Raw genomic sequence first — 26554 nt, forward strand, 5'->3', positions numbered from 1 at the left:
TGTGTCTCTTCGAATTAACTTGGCTGGCTGCAAATTTCATTTTAAGAAATATTTTTGACTTTAACTCATGCAAGAAATTGTATCCAACTTTGCTCTTAAGTCATAATTATACCAGCATTTCATTTTGACCTCAAAAAATATAATAATTGATAAAATCAGTCAGGATACTTAAGAAGCTTTCCTTCAATTTTCAATATATTACAGACCCTTCATTACAATGAATATCTAGGATCTTCAGGCATGAAGCATGCAACCGGAGATGTTTTGGAGATTGGGTTAGGATTCTCAGATTCCTCTGGAACGCTTGCTGTTCTATACTTTAATATCTAATATGCAGAATCCTACATTTTGCTAATCAGCACACTGCATTTAAGATGCAATTTAGCTTCTGTAATTGAGCAGGATACATAATTATCTGATCCAACATTTTTTCCAGTCATTTAAATACAGAAAGAATGGGCTTCCTCTAGCAAAGCTATCTACTTACTGTGTGTTTCTTACACATGTTCAAGTGCATTAACTGGGACTAGAACTCTGCTCCCTCATAGTACCAGTTGAAGGCAATGCGAAATGGCTAACCCATTTCACACTCCTCCAACTTATTCTCAGATCTCCAAGGAGCCAAATTAGTAAGCATATAGTATGAATGCTTGGAGACAGTGAGCAAAAATTTAATCTTTTGTTCACATTTATATTGGGGTCAGGAAATCCTTACTCTGTGTACCTCACCTTACCTTACATAGTGTCATGGTAAATGTTTAGCAAGTGGTCTTTAAAATGTAGATATAGATATACATAGATATAGATGTGTGTGTGTGTGTGTGTGTGTGTACTATTTTATAGCATGGTCCATTTCCATGGTATAAATACAGATACAGGGCTCCTTTCAAAATATTGACATGATGGAGATTTGGAAAAGGCTGTGCATAATCAGTGGCATACCACTTCCCTTAAACCATTACTAGGTATAAATATGATGCTGTTTGAGAATAGCTACATTACCCCTCAAAGGCCTACTTATATTCATATAAGAAATTGTTTGGCTAATGTTACAATATCCTTATTCTATATTTTACTGTATCTTTGGGCCATGGAGTTAAAGGTATCATATTCTCACAAGAGTTCTGTTTACTTGTTCAATTTCTATCAGCTTTATAACACAACATAGAACCACAATAGAAAATATATTTTATAAAAATTCTTAGATGATGAGTGTTTTCCATGACAGTATCAAAGGCGCAGATCCATGCAATCAATTATCTTTATGCTATTAGTCACGTCCTTCTCCTTTGAAATGATTGCCTGCCATCTGTTATTTCATTAGGTATTAAATCTTCGTTGCTGAGCAGCAAGCCAATTTGCTTTAGTGACTTTACCAAAAAAGCATTTTAAATGTCTTTATGAGAGCTGTAATTGCTTAAATTCCGTGTTCTTTTACACTCCAGATAAAAAGTGAATATATGCATGAGAAATACATGGCAATAAAGATAATGAAGTCATTGGTTGTGCAGTCATACAATGCCTTAAAAGATTATTCACAGCCTCAACCCTACATTATCACAGTGTGTATCTGTTGCAAACTTAGCCCATTAAAACTGAGGATGTTTATATGGTAACTAAGCAAGAGCAGTTTTATTAATAATTTCATGAGGGAATAAGTTGTTGGCATTTATACCTGTTAGCAAACTGCCTTGAATTATATTTTTCTGTCTTTATATGTGAGATTGGTTTACAGCTGATCCCTCTATATTACCATTCATCTGATCATTCAATTTGCATTCCCTAAGGGATCTCATAATCTAGATTAAGAACTACTTAATTTGGAGCTCTTAGAAACATGTTCTTCATAAGGCTATGCAATGTGCAAGACAAATAATATATATTGCATTTAAGTTTTCTTAATATATTCACAGTTGTCAATAAAAACCATCATAGTTATCGAGACCATCTTGGCTAACACGGTGAAACCCTGTCTCTACTAAAAATACAAAAAATTAGCCAGGCGCGGTGGTGGGCGCCTGTAATCCCAGCTACTCAGGAGGCTGAGGCAGAAGAATGGCGTGAACCCGGGAGGCGGAGCTTACAGTGAGCCGAGATAGCGCCACTGCAGTCCGGCCTGGGCGAAAGAGCGAGACTCCGTCTCAAAAAAAAAAAAACCCTTCATAGTTGTTGTTGTTGTTGTTGTTGTTGTTGTGTGTGTGTATGTGTGTTTTGAGATGGATTTTCGCTCTTGTTGCCTAGGCTGGAATGCAATGGCATGATCTCAGCTCGCTGCAACCTCCATCTCCTAGGTTCAAGCAATTCTCCTGCCTCAGCCTCCCCAGTAGTTGGGATAACAGGCATGCACCACCATGCCTGGCTAATTAGCATCAGAGTTTACCTCCAGAAAAAGATAGTAAATATCATTAACATCATCTTCTGGTCAAAGACAGTATTTGCTGGCCAGAGCAGACTTACGGCAGAGGTTATTTTAAGTAGGCAAGGTAGAATGCCAAAGAGTTTACCTAAACTAATGGCAGTTTAGACAGTGTTTATTGTGAAGGTCCAATACAAGACATTTGTTTCAAAACACTTTCTAAGCCCAGGCAGACAGAACATTTATAGACAAAAACACAACAACTGGTTACAGAGGCAGGTTATTATTAGAAATAAAGATTGAGGATGGAAAATTGTACAGGGAACTAAAAGTTTCAAACTTTGAAGTAGTATTAAAGACTTAGGTATGCATTAGACTAGAAACAGATTGTGGATCAAAGTTGAAACAGAAAATCCCCACCTGGAACACATGCTTTTTAAGTAAGGCTGCAATTAAAAGTGAGGCCACAATTACTAGAGTGTAGGTTTTTAGGAGAATGAACTAAACATTGTGAAACCAACACAAAATCTCAATGTCAGCACTAGAATATTGAATCTAGCAGCAATTCAACAGAGAGGATAACTCAGTGTCTGAGGAGCCCTACAAGTGAAGGGCAAGAGTTATCTGCAGAAATTCCCAGAGATGTTTAGATACTGCCTCCGTCAAACCTAGATAGATCTCACTTAGGGAGAGAACTGAATGAGGAGGGATGTCAATTTTGTGTGTAGCAGTAGTTGCAAAATCCAAGGCTGGGGAAATGAGAAAAGGCATTGTTGTAAATATAATAGTTTTTGCTAGTATTGATTGTCAAATTTTGTATCTTGCATACTATTTGTCTGCTTCAACACTTCATATTGATAATGTATAGGAAACCAACTATCTTCTCTAGCTTTAATTTATAGATCCAAGTTCCAAGGACTGTGACAGATTCTCATTTAATGTCACCGGCCAAGGTTTCTAAAGATACAGATTGCTGGGTCTCAATACAATCTTAGAGTATTGTCCAGGAATCTATCTATCTATCTATCATCTATCTATCTATCTATCTAATCTTAAAGATTTCTAGGTGATTGTGGTATATATTCAGGTATGAAAGCTACTATAAAAAATGACAATGTTATTTAGAAAAATACTTGATATTAAAGAATTTAGACAAAGTGAAAATGAGTCAGTATTTGAGTAATACGGAACGTATTTCTGGAAAATGAAACATCTGATTGCAGAAGGTGACCTGTAACAAGAGAGAGAAAAGGCAAGCAGTTTAAAACGGAGAGAGAAAAAAAAAAGCCAAGAGAGCTTTAAAACCAGAGCACCATTTGATTTATATTCACCCAAGGAGATGGAAAATGATTTCACTTTCTCAAGTAAGAGTAATCAGCTTTCTGGAACCCTGGTGATGGGGGATTTTAAGCCATGTAATTACAAAACCAAGAATGAAAAATCACTGCAACATAAAAAAAGGTAAAAGTGACAGCTATTACCTAGGGTATATGCTACAAGATATCTAATTGTAATCAGACTTAAAAGCAAAATTTAAAAACAAAAGCCAAAAAAAAGAACGATTTTATATGTAGGCATCATTCCGTAGGTTCTGATATGTGAGGAAAAATTCTTTAATGCTAGTGAAGTCAAATGTCTGTTGTAATGGAAAGTCTTCATTCAGTAAAATAAATGGTTGGTTAGGTAACAACAGGAGATATTCATGGAAACATGTGAATGATTTAGAAGGGTTATACTATTAGAAACATGGATCATATTCTGAAGGTATACAGAAAACTTGTATTTTTAGAGAAAAAGAGAAAGTATGATGAAATAGTCTCACGTTTAATACTGTTCACAATAGAGAAATAGAACTTTTAGCAAGTGGTGTTTAAATGCAGCTAATGGAAGTCACTACAGAAACCCTTAAATCCTTTCTGTTCTTCTATTAAAGCCATTTGTACTTCTTTTAAGTATTTGAGAAAACCCGAGGTGATAAGTTCATGCTGAATCTCAAAAAAGTGCCTACAACTCAGTTTTATACATTTCAAATTTGATTTCAAAAGTTCCACAGGTGAGTGTAACATCTTTTTTCTACTGCGTTTCCTCCCTAAGTCACTAACAAAGTTAAAAAAACAAGCAAACAACAACAACAAAAAACCAATAAAGACACTTTTGAGACACAGCTAAAAATCATAACAGAAGTAAGCATTAGAGAAGCATTTTGGATATTCATTCAAAAGGAACTGAAAAAATTGAAATCATAGTTTGTATATTCTTTGGGAGAGTGAATAATGAATTGAGAAAAATATATATATAGCTAAGTACCAATCTTTAAAGTAGTTTTATTATTAGGAATTGGCAAGAGGAAATTAACCCAATGAAGGAATCTTGGAAGGATCTGTTAAGAAGGAATCTCAACTAAAGCAAGACCAGCAGGAGAAAGCCAGAGTTTCAAGCAAGTGTGGGTACATTGTTGTCAATTGCTCCCTGCAACAAGAAAACAAACAAACAAACAAACAAAACCAGAAAATTCAGGAAAAACCTTTAGTGTCTTGATAATCAGAAGTGTCCACAGGGTGAGAGAGATGAGTGAAACAGGATTAGGGGGATGAGTGGAGAAGGAAGTCAGTGATTAAAGAATGTATTGATAGTTAATATAATAGAAGTTGAGGAATGAAAGAAAGGGTAAAGATACGAAGAAATGTTATGGCTGTGTAACATGGAGAAAACACTTTTTTCAAATCATTACCTATGCCTGTTTTTCAGATGCCATTCAGCGACTATGATAAATGTATTTCTAGCCCTTATAAGAGAGTGCTGAGTCATCGTTAGCTGTAGGCTGAGTTTATATTCATTTCTTTCATCTCTTAGTATATAGTCAAATCATGCATATTAATATCTCCCTCCCCGCTTCCGGTAGAGTTTGTTGTTAAGGATAAGGGAACGTTGTAAGCTATTTTACAAACAGCCTGTTATGATTAATATTTGCAGAGAAGCTCTGTAGGGCCTTTGGGCAAGGTCATGGGCACCTAGGACCATGAGGGCATTGGGGAACTCAGGCCTGAGCTGGCCAGTTTTGTGTGGGGACATATCCAGTTGCTCTGTTGCCCAGGCTGGATTGCAGTGGTGTGATCTCGGCTCCTGCAACCTCCACCTCCTGGGTTCAAGAAATTCTCCTTCCTCAGCCTTCCGAGTAGCTGAGACTACAGGCACATGCCCCAACGTCCAGCTAATTTTTTGTGTGTGTGGATTTCAGTAAGGACAGGGTTTCACCATCTTGGCCAGGCTGGTCTCGAACTCCTGAGCTCAGGCAATCTGCTCACCCCAGCCTCCCAAAGTGCTAGGATTACAGGTATAAGCCACCGTGTCAGGCCAGTTTTTTTGTTTGCTTGTTTGTTTGTTTTTAACATTCCTTGCAGTACTTCAAAGTGTATCTTCCTGAAGGACAAAAGAACATCTTTTTTTTGTTTGTTTTAATAAGTTGCTCCTTTGCCACAAATGCTGTCCCTGTCTCCCCAAGGTTCAGCCCACAGTTTCCGCAGCTCTGATTTCAAGGGGAAGCAAAGACGATATGACAGGAAATAAACCACACTTAAGTAATATAATAATGAGACTCTTGCTCTAAGCCACAAAATTGGGGCAAATGACCTGCTAAAAAGGGAGATTGTTGTCATGCAGCACTCAGCACGAAGGACAAAGCTGCTCATGAAGCGGATACAGAAATATGCAGACATCTTTTTCATCGTTTTCAAGAAAGTGACATAACTTCCAGTGTGAAAATAGTTATATAAATCCAAATGTGACTTTAATGAAAAGTTATATTTTGGCATTTTCTGAGGGGATATGATCTGAATCCACAGCTATCGTAATTTCTAAACCGTTTTTGGTTTAATTAACTATGTTACTTTATATAAGTAATACAAATATATACTATGATCATTACACTTAAAATTTTGTTTTGTCTATTACTAATATTTTCACTGTAAATAAATACATAATTTCTTCAAAAGAATTGGGGATAAATGATAGTGACACTTTTATTTGATGAAATGCATGTTCTAAGTAAACATAGAGTACTGAGCTATTCTTTTCCTTTAGAGATATGACATTACAGTTTTTAAGAAAACTAAATAATTGCAGACCTTATAACCTTCCAAGATCTCTATCTTCTATCTCTGTATCTACTATCTCCTTTCGTTAAATAAACTATCTCCTTTGGTGCATTAAAAATGTTAACAAATTAAAATTGTACTTAAAATTAGTGATAAAATAACTAATTTTTGTGTTTTAGTTATATTAAAATAATTTCAACCTTATTTTAAAGGTCAACTTTAGATTTGTATCTTTCTTCAGCTCAAATGTGGTGTTTATATTTAAGCCATGGCTTATAATTATTTTTCTGGAAGCAATGTTTATTTCCATTACTTCTGTAGAGTGGAGTTTTCTGTTAGGCAGAGAAATGTCAAAATAAGAGAAAAGTACTTGCAATAAATAACTTCATTCGGAGACAAAATACCTTAGGTCGATTTAGATTTTATACAGCCATGCTCAATAAGAAAAAAAAAATACTATCAAATCTGAAACACCAAATTCCATGAAATTTTATGGGTACCCTGATAAATTGACCTTTTAAAACATTAAAAAATAGCCTGTAGAAAATAACAGATATTATTAACTATATTTTTAAGAAAGCTTACTGTACTGTGTTTTCTTCAAGGTTACTTTTTTTAACATTTAGAATGTTCGTAATTTTACTGTGTTATGAAGCATGCACTTTGCATAATACATTTACAACACTATTTTCTCTAATAATAATAATATAAATTATTTTATTTAAATTAGAGACATATTTATACTTTGTAAAATCATGTTTTGTCTTATCTAAATGGTAATGTATTTTTATTTATTAAAGTTATGATCTCCTGCTAATTACACTTAAGGGGTTTAAATACAATTAGTATTAAAAGAAGATTGAACTAGATTATGTATACTCTTTTGTTTGTTTTCTTGTTTGTTTGTTTGTTTGTTTGAGACAGAGTCTTGCTCTATTGCCCAGGCTAGAGTGCAGTGGCAGGATCTTGGCTCACTGCAAGCTCCGCCTCCTGAGTTCACGCCATTCTCCTGCCTCAGCCTCCCGAGCAGCTGGGACTACAGGTGCCCACCACTACGCTGGCTAATTTCTTTTTGTATTTTTAGTAGAGACGGGGTTTCACGGTGTGAGCCAGGGAGGTCTCGATCTCCTGACCTCGTGATCCGCCCACCTCGGCCTCCCAGTGTAGATTATGTATACTCTTTAAAAATAAAATAGAAAATATATTTTTAAATTCAGAATGTTTAACAAGAATTTATTTTGGAAGGTAAAATGAATCAATATTTTACATGATCAACAAAATCTACATATAGATAATTTTCTGTATTTTGTGAACCATTGATATTGACCATACATTTCTTACACATAGTTATTAGAATAAATAATTATTGGTACTCAAAGCTGCTATAAATTGATGGTGGTCTCTCCTTTCTCATTAAATAAACATTATATGGCTAGACCTATCAAATATATTAATAATCAGGAAATGTAATCAATCTCAATTTCTATTTCCCAATCCCATGACATTTTGCTGTCATCTTCTGCTCTTAGATAGGCAATAAATACAAAAAATCACAAACACATACACATGCTCTAAATTCATCTGCAGTTTTAAATATGTGTGTGTATGGACATATATAAATAAAATTACACTTGACTCTTAAAGTTGAGAGAAAACTAGTTTAGTTATTCCTGATAAATCTTTCTAAAAAGTCAGTAAAAAGCATTTGTTAAATGTATTATTCAAGATAAATATAACAAAATAAATAAATCACAATTCCACAAAAATTGAAAAAATAAATACAAAAATTTTAAAAAGCATACTACTAAAAAGCTTTTATAAAATGATAATATGTACAACAAATGTGGATAAAGACTATTTCCTTATTAAAAAGTAAATAGTATAAAATTTAGATTAAATAACAATAACACAGAAGCAGTTATAAGCTAAAACTGGGAGGCCAACACAAACTATAACTAGACATAAAGATGAAAAATAAGCAGGGGACAAAGATGTACTAAACAATTTCTGTGATAGGTTAAGTTGGCCTGAAAATATTCATTCAGAATTTAATCCAAAATGTTAAACATATAAAAGAGGAATTTTGTTGAAAACGGTGGTTTCCAAGAATATATAACGCCATCATCTTATATGTACTTAAAACCAGGATCAAAATATATACACCAAAAAACATTAGATATACAGGCAAAGGTAATGAGCTATAATAACATTTGAAAACTTCTATGTAACTTTCAAATACCAACCGATTAAGGAGACAAATAGACAATTGAAGAAATACATTATTTTAAGAACATAGTTAATAGGTTACTATATTTGTATATTATTCATATTATTTGGATCTTGTAAATATAAGAAAGAACATGTAATAGGTTTGTTTGTTTGTTTGTTTTTTGAGAGGCTGGAATGCAATGGCCCTGTCCGTAGCTCACTGCCACCTTGAACTCCTGCATTCAAGCAATGCTCTTGTCTTGGACTCACAAAGTGCTGAGATTAGAACATGGAGTTTTGTGGTGTTTTTTAAAAAACTTTTATTTTAAGTTCAAGGGTACAAGTTTATTACATAGGTATATTGTGTCATGGGAGTTTGTTGTACAGATTATGTTGTCACTCAGGTATTAAGCCTAGTACTCATTAGTTATTTTTCGAGATTCTGTCCCTCCTCTCATCCCCCACCCTCCAAAACTCCCTGGTGTGTGTTGTTCCCCTCTATGTCCAAGAACATGGAGTTTTTAAGAGTTCATTTATTAATTGCACATTTATTTGTCCTCAACTAAAATTTCAATAAATTCCAAATAGAAGAAAACATATAGTTGACATTGTACTTTTTACCATCTAATAACACTGCAAATAGTAAAAATTTTTACCACTTCCCCACTAAAAGAAAGAATTTCTTCACTTGGATATTTTCACTTGGATCATAGAGGAATGAGAACAGAAATTAGAAGCTGCATGAAAAACAGTACCAGTGAGAGTAAGATACAGTCATGCAGTACCTCAGAAGGACGTGTTGGTCAACAGCAGACTGCCTAGTTGACGGTGGTCTCATGGGATTATAACAAAGCTGAAAATTCCTATAGCTTAGTGACCTCATAGCCATTGTGACATTGTAGTGCAATGCATTACTCATGTGTTTGTAGTGATGCTGGTGTAAAGAAACCTGAGCTGCCTGTTGTATAAAAGGATAGCACACACCATTATGAACAGTGAGTAATACTTGATAATAATAACTCTTATTGATTTATGTATTTATTGTACTATGTTTTATTATTTTAGCATATACTTCAAATATGCTAAAAATGAGGTATATGCTAATATATATTTCCTTTTACACCCAGATAACTACAAACACATAAGTAATGCATTGCAATACAATGTTACAATGGCTATGAGTTCACAAAGTTATAGGAATTTTTCAACTCCATTATAATCTCATGGGACCACTGCCATATAGATAAAATAAATTATATACACATATATGTATGTGTACATGTATGTGTGTGTGTATATGTATATATATATGTATATATATGTATAAAGTTAACTGTAAATCAGTCTCAGGCAGGTCCTTCAGAAGGTATTTCAGAAGGCACTGTTAGCATAGGAGACAATGAATGTTATTGTCCCTGAAGACCTTGCACTGGGACAAGATGTGGAAGGTGGAAGACAGAGAAATTGATGATTCTGACACTGTGTAGGTCTAGGATAATGTATGTGTTTGTTTTTAACATAAACTTTTAAAAGGAAAATTCTTTTTTGTTGTTGTTACTGAATGTAGTAAATTTTATTTGATAATTCAGGAGGCACTTTAGGAAGACTGTGAATGTGAATTTTAACTGCACTAAACTAAATGTGGTGTTAGAAATCAATACATTAGAAAGCATCTAACAACAATTGATACACCATGGAAACTTCCTTTTGGAATAACTTCTTTTTTTTTTAATTATACTTAGTTTTTAGGGTACATGTACACAATGTGCAGGTTTGTTACATATGTATACATGTGCCATGTTGGTGTGCTGCACCCATTAACTCGTCCTTTGCATTAGGTATATCTCCTAATGCTATCCCTCCCTCCTCCCCAACCCCACAACAGGCCCCAGTGTGTGATGTTCCCCTTCCTGTGTCCAAGTGTTCTCATTGTTCAATTCCCACCTATGAGTGAGAACATGCGGTGTTTGGTTTTTTGTCCTTGCGATAGTTTGCTGAGAATGATGGTTTCCAGCTTCATCCATCTTATATAATAAAAATGTAAATAAAATATTTTTGCACAACTGTACAATATGCTTGTGTTTTAAGCTAAGCATTGTTAAAAAAAAAAGAGTCAGAAAGTTAAAAATTTAAAGTTGGCCAGGCGCGGTGGCTCACGCCTGTAACCCCAGCACTTTTGGGGGCCGAGGCCAGAGAATCATGAGGTCAGGAGAGTGAGACCATCCTGGCTAACATGGTGAAACCCCATCTCTACTAAAACAATACAAAAAATTAGCCGGGTGTGGTGGCGGGCGCCTATAGTCCCAGCTACTTGGGAGGCTGAGGCAGGAGAATGGCCTGAACCCAGCAGGCGGAGCTTGCAGTGAGCCCAGATCGCACCACTGCACTCCAGCCTGGTCAACAGAGTAAGACTCCATCTCAAAAAAAAAAAAAAAAAAAAAAAAAAAAAAAAATTATAAGGTAAAAGCACTACAGCAAACTAAGGTTAACTTATAATTAAAGAAAGAGAAATATATGTTTCTTAAATTGAGTGTAGCCTAAATATAGACTAGTTGTTATAAATTCTATGGTAGTGCCAGGTAGCACCTAGGCCTTCACATGCACTCACTACTCACTTCTTGACTCACATAGAACAATTTCCAGTCCTGGAAAACCTATTCAAGGTAAATGCCCTACACATATCTGTCATTTTTTATCTTTTATACCCTGTTTTTACTCTACCTTTTCTAGGTTTAGATATGTTTAGTTTCACAAATACTATTATTTGCAATTGCCTGCAGTATTCAGTACAGTCACATGCTGTATAGGTTTGTAGCCAAGGAGCAATAGACTAAACCCTATAGTCAGGTGTGTATTAGGCTAGGCCATCAAAGTTTGTGTAAGTACACTCAATGATGTTCATGAAAGGGCAAAATTGCCTAATAGCATATTTCTCAGGACTGACCCCCATCACCAAGTGATGCATGACTATATATATATTGTTAAAGTGAATGAAATATGGCCTGAGAAGGACTCTGTGCTTCCGTATTTGAGTCCTTGTGGATGAACTGCAATGTAACCCAATAGGTAGACGAGACTGAAAACCTAGCTTAGGAGTATGTGCCTGTAACAATAGATGAGTCTTGGCCAATCTCAGCAGCCATACTTCAACCACTCACACACTGCTGACTGTTCAAACTGTGTTCAAGTAAGGCAAATGCCAAGTATACCCAATACAGTTGTTTCTGTACCTCACTTTCCATTTCTGTACATCCCTTCCCTTTCCTTTGTCTATAAATCTTCTTCCACCAGGTGACTGTGGTGGAGTGTCTGATCTTCTGTAATTCTGGGGGCTGCCCTATTCGTAAACCTTTCATTGCTCAATTAAAATCCTTTAAATTTAATTCAGCTGAAGTTTTTCTTTTAACTGTATATTTATATGTTAAATATAGGATGCAAGTAAAACTGTCTTACAAGAAAATGCATAGACCTGAAATCATTACAAATCAAGCAATATTAATAAACACTTTTTAAAAAATATAAAACTTTTTGTACAATTTTTTCCTACAAGACTATTAGAATGACTTTCACCAAATGCTTCATTACTGCAAATATATTTTACCATATTTCCAGCTTCCTTGGTGCTGGACAGCCAGTTATGAAGGCAAGAGAATACATTTTTGTCTCGACAGTACCACACCTACAGACCCCAAATTAAATATTAGGCAGTTTTTACTAAGGCATTCCGCTTAACAATCTAAAATCTTTAATGGATCTGATGGTCAATTTTATATGTCAGCTTGGCTGGGACCCACATTAAACATTAAACATGGGTGACTACACACTATTTCTGGGTGAGTCTGTGAGGGTATTTGCTGATGAGATTACCATTTGAATCTATAGAATTCACAAAATAGATTGTCTGCCCCAATCTGAATGGGCATCTTCCAATCAACTGCAAGCCTAAATAGAACAAAAGAGCAAAAGATGAAAGAATTTGCTCTCCATACCTGGCTGCTTAAACCAGAATATCAGTCTTCCCTGTCCTTGGCTGTGACTTACATTATATGCCCTTCACTTACTAGAAATAAACTAAACCATCAGCATTCCTTGGTCTCCAGCATTCAGGTAGCTGATTGTGAGACTTCTCAGTTTCCCTGACTACAAGATGCATGAGCTAATTCCTTACAATAAATAAACACACACACACACACACACACACATACACACACACACACACACACTATTGGTTTTGTTTCTCTGGAGAATCCTAATACAATGGCTTTTATACCATGTTATTTGTGGCTGTAACATGTTGACATCTGTGAGTTGGCGGCTGTCAATTGTTTTAAGTTATCTTTAGGACAGAACCGTGGAGCTTTTGGGCTATGCTGAAAAGCAGCTCCTATCTGAGATGCTCCCTCACAGCAGAAGGCAGAGGAGCAAAGCTTTTTATTCAAACTTAGTTCTGTAAGAAAGGGGGAGTGATGCTCAAGTTACACTTCCAAATGGAAAACTTTTAAAAATGTATCCCTATTTTACAACATGCATAAACTTCAATTGTAAGTGTATTTTAGGATGATTTAAGAGTGTAAGGTATCATTATAAAACTGAAAGGTAAAACAGTACAATATCTTCATGAACCTAGAGCACAGAAATAGTTCAAAAATAGGGCCTGAAATACTTCAGCAATAATAAAAAGAATAATAAATTGGACTATTTTGATATTAATAACATTCATTCATCAAAAAAGTGATATTAACAAATGAAAAAAGAAAATTATATACCTGATACCGGGCTTATATCCATAAAATATGAAAAACTTCTATAAATCAGTTACAAATAGTATACTTTACAAATTATCAAGGAAATATAGCACTTCAAACTAGAACAAAATCAGAAAAACATATGAATGTATGCTCAACTTTGTATGTCTTCAACAAAGTGCAAATTCAACCACAAGGAAATATTACTACAGGCACACCTTGGAGATATTGCAGGTTCAGTTCAAGACCACCACAATAAAAATATCACAGTAAAGCAGGTTACATAACTTTTTTGATTTCCCAGTACATATAAAAGTATATTTACACTATACTCTAGAGTCTATTAAGTATGCCATAGCATTATGTCTAAAAAAAGTGCATGCCTTAATTTAAAAATAATTTATTGCTAATAAATGCTAATGATCATCTGAACCTCCATTAAGTATTAATATAGTTTGCTAATGGAAGGTCTTTCCTGGATGCTTATGGCTGCTGATTTTTCAGGGCGATATTTGCTATAGGTTGAGGTTGCTGTGGCAATTTATTAGAATTAACAATAATTTTATAAAATTGACAACAATGAATTTTGCTACATCAATTCGCTCTTCCTTTCATGAATGATTTCTTGGTAGCATGTGGTACTATTGGAGAGCATTTTACCGATAGTAGAATATCATTCAAACTTTGGGTCAATCTTTGCAAACTGTGACACTGTTTTATCAACTTGTGATAGTCTAAATCCTTTGTTGTCATCTCAACAATGTTCACACAATCTTCACCAAGAGTAGGTTTCATCTCAAAGACGCACTTTATTTGCTTATCCATAAAAGCAACTCCTCATCTCTTAAAATTTTATAGTGAGGTTGCAGCAATTCAGTCATATCTTCAGGTTTGACTTCTAATACTAATTCTCTTGCTATTTCTACCACATCTGCAGCTACTTTCTCCACTGAAGTCTTGAAGAAACTCAAACTCAACTGTAGGGGTTGGAATCAACTTTTTCAAAACTCCTGTTAATGTCAATATTTTGAAATCCTCCCATGAATCACAAATCTTCCTAATGGCATCTAGAATGGTGAATTTCTTCCAGAAGGGCTTCAAGTTACTTTGGCCAGATCCACCAGACTAATCACTACCTATTGTGTTATCACCTTACAAAATGTATTTCTTTTTTTTTTTTTTTTTTTTTGAGACGGAGTCTGGCTCTGTCGCCCAGGCTGGAGTGCAGTGGCGCGATCTCGGCTCACTGCAAGCTCCGCCTCCCGGGTTCACGCCATTCTCCTGCCTCAGCCTCTCCGAGGAGCTGGGACTACAGGCGCCCGCCACTACGCCCGGCTAATTTTTTTTGTATTTTTTAGTAGAGACGGGGTTTCACCGTGGTCTCGATCTCCTGACCTTGTGATCTGCCTGCCTCGGCCTCCCAAAGTGCTGAGATTACAAGCGTGAGCCACCGCGCCCAGCCTACAAAACGTATTTCTTAAAATATTAAGACTTGAGAGTCGAAATGACTCCTTGATCCACAGTCTGCAGAATTCGTGTCGCGTTAGCAGAGATGAAAACAACAGTAATCTCCTTACACATCTCCATCAGAGCTCTTGGGTAGGCAGATTCATTGTCAATGAGCAGTAATATTTTGAGAGGAATCTTTTTTTTTTCTGGGCAGTAGAGCTCATCAGTGGTCTTAAAATATTCAGTAAATCATTTCATAAACAGATGTGCTTTCATCAAGGCTCTGTTATTCCATTTATAGGATATAGGCAGAGTAGATTTGACATAATTCTTAAAGATCCTAGGATTTTATCAATGGTAAATGAGCATTGGCTTCAAGTAAAAGTCACCAGCTGCATCAATTCCTAACAAGTCAGTAGGCCTGTCTTTGAAGATTTGAAGACAAGAATTGACTTTTTTCCTCTAGCTATGAAAGTCCTAGACAGCAGCTTTTTCAAATGTAAGACTGTTTCCTCTACATTGAAAATCTGTTGTTTAGTGCAGCCACCTTCAACACTGATCTTAGCCTGATCTTCTGTATGACTCGCTGCAGTTTCTCCAGCAGCACTTGGTGCTTTACCTTGAACTTTTATGTTATAGAGATGGCTTCTGTATTTAAACCTCATTAACCAACCTGTAATTGCTTCAAACTTTTCTTCTGCAGCCTTCTCACCTCTCTTACCCTTGATAGAATTGAAGAGAGCTAGGGCCTTGCACTGGATTAGACTTTCGTTTAAGGGAATGCTGTTGCTGGTTTCATCTGTTATCCAGATGCTCAAACTTGCTCCATATCAGCAATACGGCTCTTTCACTTTCTTTTCATTCATGCTTTCACTGGAGTAGCATTTTAATTTGCTTCGGTAACTTTACTTTTGCATTCACATCTGAGCTAACTGTTTGGCACAAGAGGCCCAGCTTTCAGCCAACCGTGGCTTTTGACCTGCCTTCCTCACTAAGCTTCATCATTTCTAAATTTGATATAAAGTGAGAGACATGTGATTCTTCTTTTCACTCGAATATTTGGTGGTCACAGTATGGTTATGAATGGGCCTAATTGCAATATTGTTGTGTCTGAGGGAAAAGAGAGGCTCTAGGAGAGGAAGAGAGATGGGAGGAATGACCGATGAGTGAAGCAGTCGGAACACACACATTTGTCAATTGAGTTTGCCATCTTATTTGGAAGTGGTTCATAGTGCCCCAAACAGTTAAAATAGCAACATCAAAGATCACTGATTACAGATCACCAGAACAGATATACCAATAATTTAAAAATTTGAAATATTGAGAACATTACCAAAATGGGACATACAGGCACAGAGGGAGCACATGTTTTTGGGAAAATGGTGCTGATAGACTTGCTCAATGCAGCGTTGCCACAAACCAATCTGTATAATGTGCTGTATCTGGGAGGCACAATCATGTGAAGAACAATAAAGCAAGGGATGCCTATACACACCAAAGTGAATTGCTAAATTTAAAGACTAACAAGAGCAAACATATCTCATCATTTGGCCCTGCAAAGACACTGCTCTTGCATATGGTAATTGGCACAAATAGTTTGAAAAATTTTTACCACTGTCTATCAAAGTTGAATATAAACACAATTTAAGACAAAGAGGTTCCTTTTCTTGTTATGTGCCCCAAAATGTATGCACTCTAAAATATTTAATTTCATGTTATGATGGCAACATTATCCTTAAGTGCTGAAAATTGGTATCCATAAAATTTCCATCAACAATTAAAGAAAAAAATGAATTTGTGATATAGAATAAAATAATATTCAGCATTACAAATTATGAACTACTGCCCAGTTCTGTAACAGTGATCTCACAAATATTTCTTTTGATTTACATACACACACACACACACATATAAATTTTAAATATATTTAGAGACAAAGTCTTGCTCTATTGCCCAGGCTGGAGGGCAGTGGCATGATCTCTGCTCACTGCAACCTCCACCTCCTGGGTTCAAGAGATTCTCCCGCCTCAGCCTCCCAAGTAGCTGAGATTACAAGCATGTGCTTCCAAGCCCGGTTAATTTTTGTATTTATTTTAGTAGAGATGAAGTTTTCCCATGTTGGCCAGGCTGGTCTCAAACTCCTGATCTCAGGTTATCTGCCGGCCTCGGCCTCCCGAAGTGCTCTGATTACAGGTGTGAGCCACCGCGCCCAGCCAGATTTTGTTTATATTAATTAAAAGAATAAAGTTTCAGACATTTATTCTGCCTCCTCTGACACCACCCAGGCAGGATGGGTAAGGGAAGCCTCGTTACTGTCAGTACTGCCTGGTGGAGGTGAAAGTCCTGGATCCTCACATGCTCTGTGACACTGCAGGGAATGGGGAGGATGACGGTGAATGTCTGGGCTCCCTATTTGGCCTTTTCTGAAGACCACCCAGGCATGGGTTTTTCTTGCAACTTGTTACAGTCTGGCAAGAGGTAAAATCGTGGGCCTCTTGGCCATTGCTTAAGTGAGGAGGAATGGGGCCACGATTTTGTCTTTGGAGGATTCATTAACCATGGCAGTTTATTTTCTAGAAGTGTACTGTCTTGCTAAGTCACCTCTAATCACATTTCAATTGTGATTTTCTGCTTTCTGCTGTGGCAAGTGATTTGAGATTGAAATCTGAACATTTTGAGATGGGTTTGGTGGGCTGCCACCTTGCTCCTGCCAAGTAAAGGGAGAAGCCCAGGTTCCCCACTTTGCCTCTTTGACACCGAGGGGAAGGAATACTTGTTACTGCTAGGTTGAAGGAGGGAAAGGGTTATTTGGCTACAAGGAGTAGGCCTTTGGGGACTTTTTGAGTCTGAACCTTCTGACATTTCAAAGTTACCAAGTTCCTCAGCTCCAAATTCAGAATATATGAAATTAAAAGAAAATTTGGGAACTCATCTCACTGTCATTCCTGGAGTCCCAAGGTCTCTACCCAGGTAGCCTTCTCTCTACCCATCAGAATTCTATGTTTGTTTTCTACATAATGTCTAGGAACTTTCATTGTACTTAGTTGGAGAAAAAGGGAAAAATATATCTGCTCCATCTTTTCAAAACCAGAAGTTCTGATACACACATATACTTGTAAACCAAAAGGGCCACCAACATGGAACAAAAGGGAGCAAGATACATGAAATCTCAAAGAGGCCTTTATACCCGCTAATTTGTAGAGACCTAAAGCAAGCTAAAAAAGCCACTCAACTCCAAATAAAGGTCTGCATATTTTCTCTATTGGAATTCTTCTGTATTTAATTGACTTTTGTTCTTATCTTCACTCTTATGTTGGATTTCTACTTCCAAACTCAGTAGCAGGAAATAATCAAGGAACATTTTTCTCCTCAGAAGTAGGGGACTGGTCATTTTTTAACACATGGAATTTCAGCACTCCTTTGGAACTAGTGACGGCCACCTGCTTTCTATTCTTCGCATTTTTGAATAAAAATACATTGCAGGCATCTTAATGCTTCTTTGCATTGCCAATTGAGTATGACTGGAGAAAACAACTTATTGTATAGTTCAGAATTTTTTTAAAGAAATAGAAGTCATATCTGGGAATCCATTAGTCAAACCTAATACAGATTGTAAAGGTAAGTTTACTCTTCATTATTTGAATATGTGTAACACGAAGTTTAACAAAATATAATCTGTTCCTCTTGTTTTCTTATTGATTGAAAATGTGTTTTATTCTCAAAAATGACTTCTGATATCATGTATATTTATTATGTTTTTAACTCTCTGTGTTTATTCATTGAATCATTTTAAACTTATTTTTATATTGATGCATTAATTCCTTGGGAATTTAATTTTTCTGCTTGTGGTTTCTTTCTTTTTTTTGAGATGGAGTCTTGCTCTGTCTGTCACCCAGGCTGGAGTGCAGTGGCACGATCTTGCCTCACTGCAACCTCTGCCTCCTGGGTTCACGCCATTCTCCTGCCTCAGCCTCCCGAGTAGCTGGGACTACAGGCGCCCACCACCGCACCCGGCTAATTTTTTGTATTTTTAGTAGAGACGGAGATTCACCATGTTAGCCAGAATGGTCTCGATCTCCTGACCTCGTGATCCACCCACCTCAGCCTCCCAAAGTGCTGAGATTACAGGCGTGAGCCACTGCGCCCGGCCCTGCTTGTGGTTTCTTTTGCTCATGTCTTTTGCTCGTGGAGGATTGTTCCTACTAGGGTTTGCATTTTTGGATTGTGAGTTCATAGTTGTTAGGACTTCATCTGTGGAATGCTATAAACTACGGTGAGACTGTTGTAAGATCCCGTCTCATTCAAGAAGCATCAAAATACTGTATTCGTATCTTATTCTAATATTTTACATAATAGATTCGGAGATCACAAGGGCAGTGTAAACTTAAATGTCAAATTTGCACATGGTGCAGGCCCATGATTAAAAAATCCTCAAAGGATGAGTGTTTTCCTCTTGGAGGGTGTATAATTTTGTTAGGACTGCCATAACAAAGTACCACAAGCTGAGTGGTTTAAATGAGAAAAATGTATTTTCTCACAAGCCTGAGGGCTAAAGTTGAAATCAAGGTATTGGCAGGATTGGTTTCTTCTAAGAGTTTAAGGGGAAGATTTATTCCAGGTCTCTCTCTTGGCTTATAAATGGCTGTCTTCATGTTCCCATAGCATTTTCCCCATATATACAAGTGTACAAATGTTACAGGAAGGGGGTCTTGATCCAGACCCCAAGAAAGAGTTCCTGGATTTTGCACAGGAAAAAATTCAGGGGGAGTCTACAGTGCAAACCAAAAGCAAGTTTATAAAGAAAGTAATGTGGTGAAAGTATAGCTACTTCACAGACAGAATAGGGCGTTCCCGAAAGTAAGAGGAGGAATGCGTCCACTCTAGGTACAAAACTTGCTTATATATAGGATAAAGAAAAGATCATAGGGAAGTGCGTTCTGCTGCAGTGGTTTGTGATAAAGGATTAATTTTCTTAATTACGATATTTTGCAAGAATCAATATTATTCTCTTTAAAACAAAACTAGGAATGCTTCTGTTCTCAAGATATCAGGATATCTGGACACTCCCAAGTCTGGGTCTATTGAGAAAACATTATCAATCTGTTCTCTTAACTGTAAATATGCAAAAGCTAGGAATAACCTAACTTTCTGGGAATGCAGCTCAGCAAGACCCAGCCTCATTTTCCTAGCCCTCACTCAAGATGGAGTCTCTCTGGTTCTAATGCCTCTGACACAAATTTCTTCTTCTTAGAAGACACTAGTCATATTAGATTGGGATCCACACTATAGATCTAATTTTAACTTTATTAACTGTAAAAATCTTGTCTTTAATTAAGGTTACTTTCTGAGATACTATCTATTAGGACTTCAACATATGAGATTTTTGGGGACACAGTTTAACCCATAACAGAGAACAAGACAAAATTGTAAGTCTTCTTTGTTTTCTCCTTTTGACAGTTGGAAATTTTTATTTCACTTTTTTTAGTTTGCCATTTTACTAATGATAGAGCTTTTCAAGTCTGGCTTTTGTGCATGGGTCTCACCTCCAAAACAGCCCTGTGCTGCCCTGAACCCTCATATTCTGCTCTATACGTGCATTAAACTCATGGCTTCTGCATAACCAACATTATAAATCACATCCATCTATGGCAGAACTTATGCCTTAGGTTTAGTGTTCCCTTTATTTTTGGCTCACTGGAATTTCCCTTATTTATATGAGCTCACTTGTGAGTGCATTTGTTATAGTGAAACTTGCTTTTTCTTCTGATTGTAGTTTTTTTAATTTTAATTTTTATTTTTTGTTACATAGTAGGTGTATATGTTTATGGGGTACATGAGATGTTTTGATACAGATATATAATATATATAATAATGTGAAATAAGCACAACATGAAGAATGGGGTATCCATTATATATATATCCATTTTATATATATATATATAATATATATAAAATAATGTGAAATAAGCATAACATGAAGAATGAGGTATCCATCCCCCCAAGCATTTATTCATTGAATTGCAAACAATCCAATTACACTCTTTAAGTTATGTGAAAATGTAGACTATTGACTATAGTCACCCTGTTTTGCTATGATGTAGTAGGTATTTTTCCATTCGTCTATTTTCTTACATTTTAATAAATGGGGAGGGGGGAGAGAGTTCCACTGAAGTTTTTAAGTGTCTTATCTGTTATATTCTCACAACCAAAACATTCAGAGATTTGAGTTACCATTTACCACATATAAAGGAAGGACCATGTTTTTAGAGGATAAAATTAACAATCTTTCAAGGAGTTTTGATTATTTTAATGCCCAATAAAAATTAAATGGAAAAAAATGATTGAAATCCTTTCTCCATCCTAAGTTTGGGTAGGCTGGGTAACTCTGACTGAAGTAATAAATGTTGCCCTTTTCTATTTGAAGATTATGCTAGCTATAAATCTAATATGGAGAATATATTATAATTATTTAATAAAATATACAGTAAATCGACCAGACATCAATGCAGCATTTTAAGAGTCAGAGCAAATAAAATTGTATGTTGCGTTTTTTAAAAAAAATTCCTGTAACTCTTGTTTTCTTTATTTTTTCATGGAATGCATTGCTAGATAAAAATATGCATCTGGGAAGGGTAGCAGGGAGGTGGAGATAAAAAGAGATTGGTGGATGAGTACCAAAATACAGTTAGATCAGTGGATTAATATCCAGTAGTCAGTAGCATGATAGGGCAGCAGCTACAGTTAATAATTTATTGTACATCTTAAAATAACTAGAAGAGTAGAGTTGGAGTGTTCCCAACACAAACAATAAATGTTTGAGGTGATGGACATCCCATTTACTCAGATTTGATCATTACACATTGTAAGCCTACATCAAAATATCACATGTACTCCATAAATATGTACAACTATTACATATGCATAACAAATTAACAATGTAAAAATTTAAAAAATATTTGTAAACCAAACAAAAAATATGCAACCACCGCTTATGTCCTCATGGAACACAGTATGTCCTGCCATGTGCTTCTTTTGATATTTACCAAGTCACTCGGCTTTCCCAGGGGGTCTTCTCACATTTTCCCTGTTTAGAGGAGCTGTGTTCATTCACCCTAACATTATTCTCCCTGCTCTGAACCCAGGAATCTCTTCTTACTCTAAATTCTTAGCTTTTAATTACATTTTCCAGCTGTTTCTCTGTATTAATTTATCTCCAGAATTAGATCATAATGCATATGAATTATGACCTATTTATTTACTCGGGACATATATTTCTTGTTAGGTATCAGATAATCAGTGTTTTCAACTGAATTGGATTATCTGGAATTCTGCACGTGCTTCTGAACTAACAGTACGACTATAACTTGATTACATTCTAGGCAAAGATGATGTTTGGAGATTAAGCCTGAAATATCTGAAATATCATTTTAAACATTTACCTGGAATATTGTATTCACTGAGTCATACTGTTTTAATATACATGATATTTTTAATCTCCACAACTGAAATCAAAGGTTCCCTAGAGAGTTTATTTTGTATAGAGTTACATGTGCAATTTTTTGCACATAATTGATGCTTAACAATGCTATCGATTTTTATGGATGTAAACAGTTCTTATATTTATGCATAAGTAAACAACCGCTTATTATGGGGTATTACATGGGTTACCATACCCTTTTTTGTATCAAAGCGTTTCGAGTAACAATTTGTATTATGTGTTAATATGGGTAGACTCCTAAAAGAGTGCCTGTTTTATAGTGTACGGTCTGTAACTGTTTGCTATTATCATTTGCTTCTTATTTTTGAAAAACCCATCTATATCTATCCCAATGTCTCACGTTATTTAAATTAAGGATACATACAGTCAGCTTACTATTTGAAAATTCACTGGACCCACAACTAAATTCTGGATAAATTACACATTGGATCAAAGTTGCCATGTAAATTATTTTATTTTATTATTTTATTATTTTTTTTTTTGGAGACAGTCTCACTCTATTGCCCAGGCTGGAGTGCAGTGGTGCCGTCTTGGCTCGCTGCAACCTCTGCCTCCTGGGTTCAAACGATTCTTTTGCCTCAGCCTGCCAAGTAGCTGGAATTACAGGCACATGCCACCGTGCCCTGCTGATTTTTCTATTTTTAGTAGAGATGGGTTTTGCCATGTTGGCTAGGCTGTTCTCAAACTCCTGACCTCAGGTGATCCATCCGTCTTGGCCTCCCAAAGTGCTGGGATTACAGGTGTGAGCCACCACGCCCAGCCGCCATGTAAATTTTTGAGTCAAATCTTTGATTGAGGCCTAAGACCAGAGGAAAGAAAAATAACAGAAGTTATTTATTATTGGATATATCTATTGACGTCGATGTCTTTCCAACTTGCTGCTTTTCTGAAGCAAAATGATCAGTAATATGCCAACTATTTTCCCATACTCACAAATAATATTGATGTGCAATGTTTCTGGACATTCATTATAAGCTTCACCAAAGACATAGATAATGAGTAAGGTGATTAGCACTGTTAATTGTGTAATTTATACAAGTATGATTATTGAAAACAAATTATTTTTCATATGCAACTTTCTGATTCTATGATTTCTAGAACTTTGAATATATTATTGTACCCTTATATTTACAAGGCACAAGGTATCACTAGATTCCTAAGTAAAATTTCTAGTTTTAAAATACATACAGTTAATATTAAACTATGAATTTTTTTAAAAACTTACAAAACTGAATCTATTTAAGTGTATCTGAAGTGCACATGTTCTAATCTTCTTGTTTGAACAAATTTCCATTTCCTAACAAATAATTTAGATAATTTAGAATTTATAAGGTTAATGATCTTGACTTGTCTAGATTTCAAATGTCTACAAGAAGGGTCGTGAAAATATGATCTTATATTTGCTGTGGTTAGGTTAATTCCCTCTCAGCAGTTTTCCAAATTATCAATAACTTCTTTCATTTTCCTTCACAAATTGCAGATTGTGATGCAATTATCTTTAAATTTGAGATTGCATATTAATTTGGCATATAAATTCTATTTAAAGTGGCTCAAATAGTCTGGGCACGGTAGCTCACGCCTGTAATCCCAGCACTTTGGGAGGCCGAGGTGGGCAGATCACCTGAGATCAGGAGATTGAGACCAGCCTGGCCAACATGGTGAAACCCTGTCTCTACTAAAAATAGAAAAACTAGCCAGGCATGGCACCAGGCATCTGTAATTCCAGCTATTCAGGAGGCTGAGGCAGGAGAATTCATTGAACTGGGGAGGCAGAGGTTGCAGTGAGCCGAGATCATGCTACTGCACTCCAGCCTGGGTGACAAGAGCAAAACCCTGTTTCAAAAATAAATAAATAAATAAATAAATAAATAAATAAATAAATAAAATGGCTCAAATAAAGAAGATAAAATTTTTGTGATCGTATTTTAATCTATCATTTCAATAATAACTGGAAAAACCTATTCCAAGTGGCACAATTAGAATTAAAGCAACTTATTATGACTTACAAGCAGTTGTATCTTAAGAAATTAATAAAACTCATTGAATTGCATAATGAATTCAAATTTAAGATATGAAAATGTTTTAATATTCACTTTTTAAATATAGGTTTCATCCTACACAACTTCTCTTACTATATTCAATTGTGTCGACTAATATTAAGAAATGCAAAGCAAATGAGACTCAAGTATGTTATATTCTTATCAGGTCATTTAATTTAATAATCTTGGCAACATTGAAAATAATTTGGTCCTGTTGATATCTAAATATTTAATGGACATATTTCCAAAAAACTGATGTTCTAATACACGTTATGACATTACTTTAGCTTCTGAAAAAATTCTGAATTAAATATTATTATAGTCACCTTAAAATTTAATATTTAGATACATTCAAATATATATTTTTATAAATCCTTTTGGCTTTATAGATATAATCCACAAAATCCCAGGGCCTTTCTATGGTTCAAGGAAAGACAAATGGGTGATAAGATACAGTTCAGACGGGCATGTGGGAATGAAGAATAGAGCAGAGGATGTTTCAAGTCCCTATAAGGCTGGATAGTGAAAGAATCCCTTTCTAAAGAATAGGTGAAAGAGACAGGTGTCCAAACTAATGTTTCACACACACCCACAGCCCCCCAACACACTAATATTCAACTATATAACATAAATATATTATAGTTTCAGAAATACAGTTATGAAAGTTAGTTGAAAGCAGATCTAAAAAGAAGCACTGCTTTATCCACCTTTTTTCTCTTAATTTTTATACACTTGATGCACTATCAGAGCCTCCCCTATCAAATACTCCCATAGTGATAGAAGTATACTTACAATCATAATATCTATCTTTATACATGACAACAAAATAATAAGAAATATAAATAGTAACATAGTCCATATTTACATGCCTTAAATGTTGAATAATTAAACTAACATATTTGTTTCCATACATAATTTGAATATACAAAAGATGGCTCTAGATTTTCTTTGGGAATTGAGATTTACAAAATTTTGAGAATTCTCTTTGAGAAAAAAATATACAAATTTTATGAAGGTCCTCAACAGCAGCTTGGACAACAGAAGGACCATGAATAATAAGCTAATGACAATTAAAGCAACTCTATGTTCTACCTATATCTAACAGTCTAATCTACATTATTCCTAAATACTCCATTGTATGAAAAACAAAAAAGCCCCACAGGCAATGTTAAGTTAGATGATCCATCTTGTACTGCTAATTAGATATTTCTATAATATAAAAATATTTATGTTTATATTGACAATCATTAATATTTTAACATATTTTAATATAATTAATATCCTTTTGACTGTTGTATTTTTAATATATGTTTTATAGTTGGATCTTATATTTGTGATCAAAATACCAATGTCTCAGAATTCAGATTTCAAAATTAATCTACTGTGATTGCTTCTAGAAATACAGCCTAAAAATAGAGTTAGAAAAAAAAAGCATATAAAGAAAACATTTCACTTTTAGTAATCATGGTCTCTCAAACAATCTTACTACTGAATAAAATAAAAATGTCTTTTAGAACTAACAAGAAGGTGAGACAACAATTACCACAGCAAAATCTGAGAGAAGGCAAGAATTCAAAACTGTAAACCTAGAACTCAGGGACACTTTTGCCCAGAGCCCATTTACTGATTAGAAAAACAACTGTGAACCCTGCTAAGGTTTAGGCAGCTTCCTGGGGAAAAAGGAATGAAAAGGCTCATCAAGGTCCACACACAATTTAAGTTGCCATTATAATTATCCCATATCTACTGCAATCAACCAAATTCAGCACAGAAATGAAGTTTAAAATTTTGGTTGGAAGATATAAAAGTTGGCATCAGTAGATTTGGGAAAAAATCGAAATTTTCTAACAACAATAAATAAAATAACTGAAATTAAGAATTCAATTAATAGCTTTACAGTAACTAACACGGTTTGGTTTTTTGTCCTTGTGATACTTTGCTGAGAATGATGGTTTCCAGCTTCATTCATGTCCCTACAAAGGACATGAACTCATCCTTTTTTACGGCTGCATAGTGAGAGTTTTTAACCTGAAAAGATGTTGCTCTTTTCTGTGTCTATTGGGATAATCGTGTGGTTTTGGTCTTTAGTTCTGTTTATGTGATGAATTACGTCTATTGATTTGCATATGTTGAACCAGCCTCGAATCCTGGGATAAAGTTGACTT

General features: G+C 35.4%; 2 long non-coding RNA genes across 2 annotated transcripts in view; one reads left to right on the forward strand and one right to left on the reverse strand.

Moving 5' to 3' along the window:
* The window catches only part of LOC129492068 (uncharacterized), a 126211-nt gene extending 116719 nt beyond the window's left edge, over window positions 1-9492 (reverse strand). Inside the window, exon 1 of the long non-coding RNA XR_008660718.2 lies at window positions 9444-9492. This is a non-coding gene — a long non-coding RNA (uncharacterized lncRNA). The remainder of the gene's footprint in view (window positions 1-9443) is intronic.
* Window positions 9493-9567: 75 nt separating this feature from the next.
* Window positions 9568-26554, forward strand: part of LOC129492080 (uncharacterized) — a 61951-nt gene continuing 44964 nt past the window's right edge. The window contains exons 1-2 of the long non-coding RNA XR_010120362.1: window positions 9568-9653; window positions 20189-20278. This is a non-coding gene — a long non-coding RNA (uncharacterized lncRNA). The remainder of the gene's footprint in view (window positions 9654-20188; window positions 20279-26554) is intronic.

This window comes from Symphalangus syndactylus, chromosome 1 (assembly GCF_028878055.3).
Source record: "Symphalangus syndactylus isolate Jambi chromosome 1, NHGRI_mSymSyn1-v2.1_pri, whole genome shotgun sequence".
NCBI lineage: Eukaryota > Metazoa > Chordata > Mammalia > Primates > Hylobatidae > Symphalangus > Symphalangus syndactylus.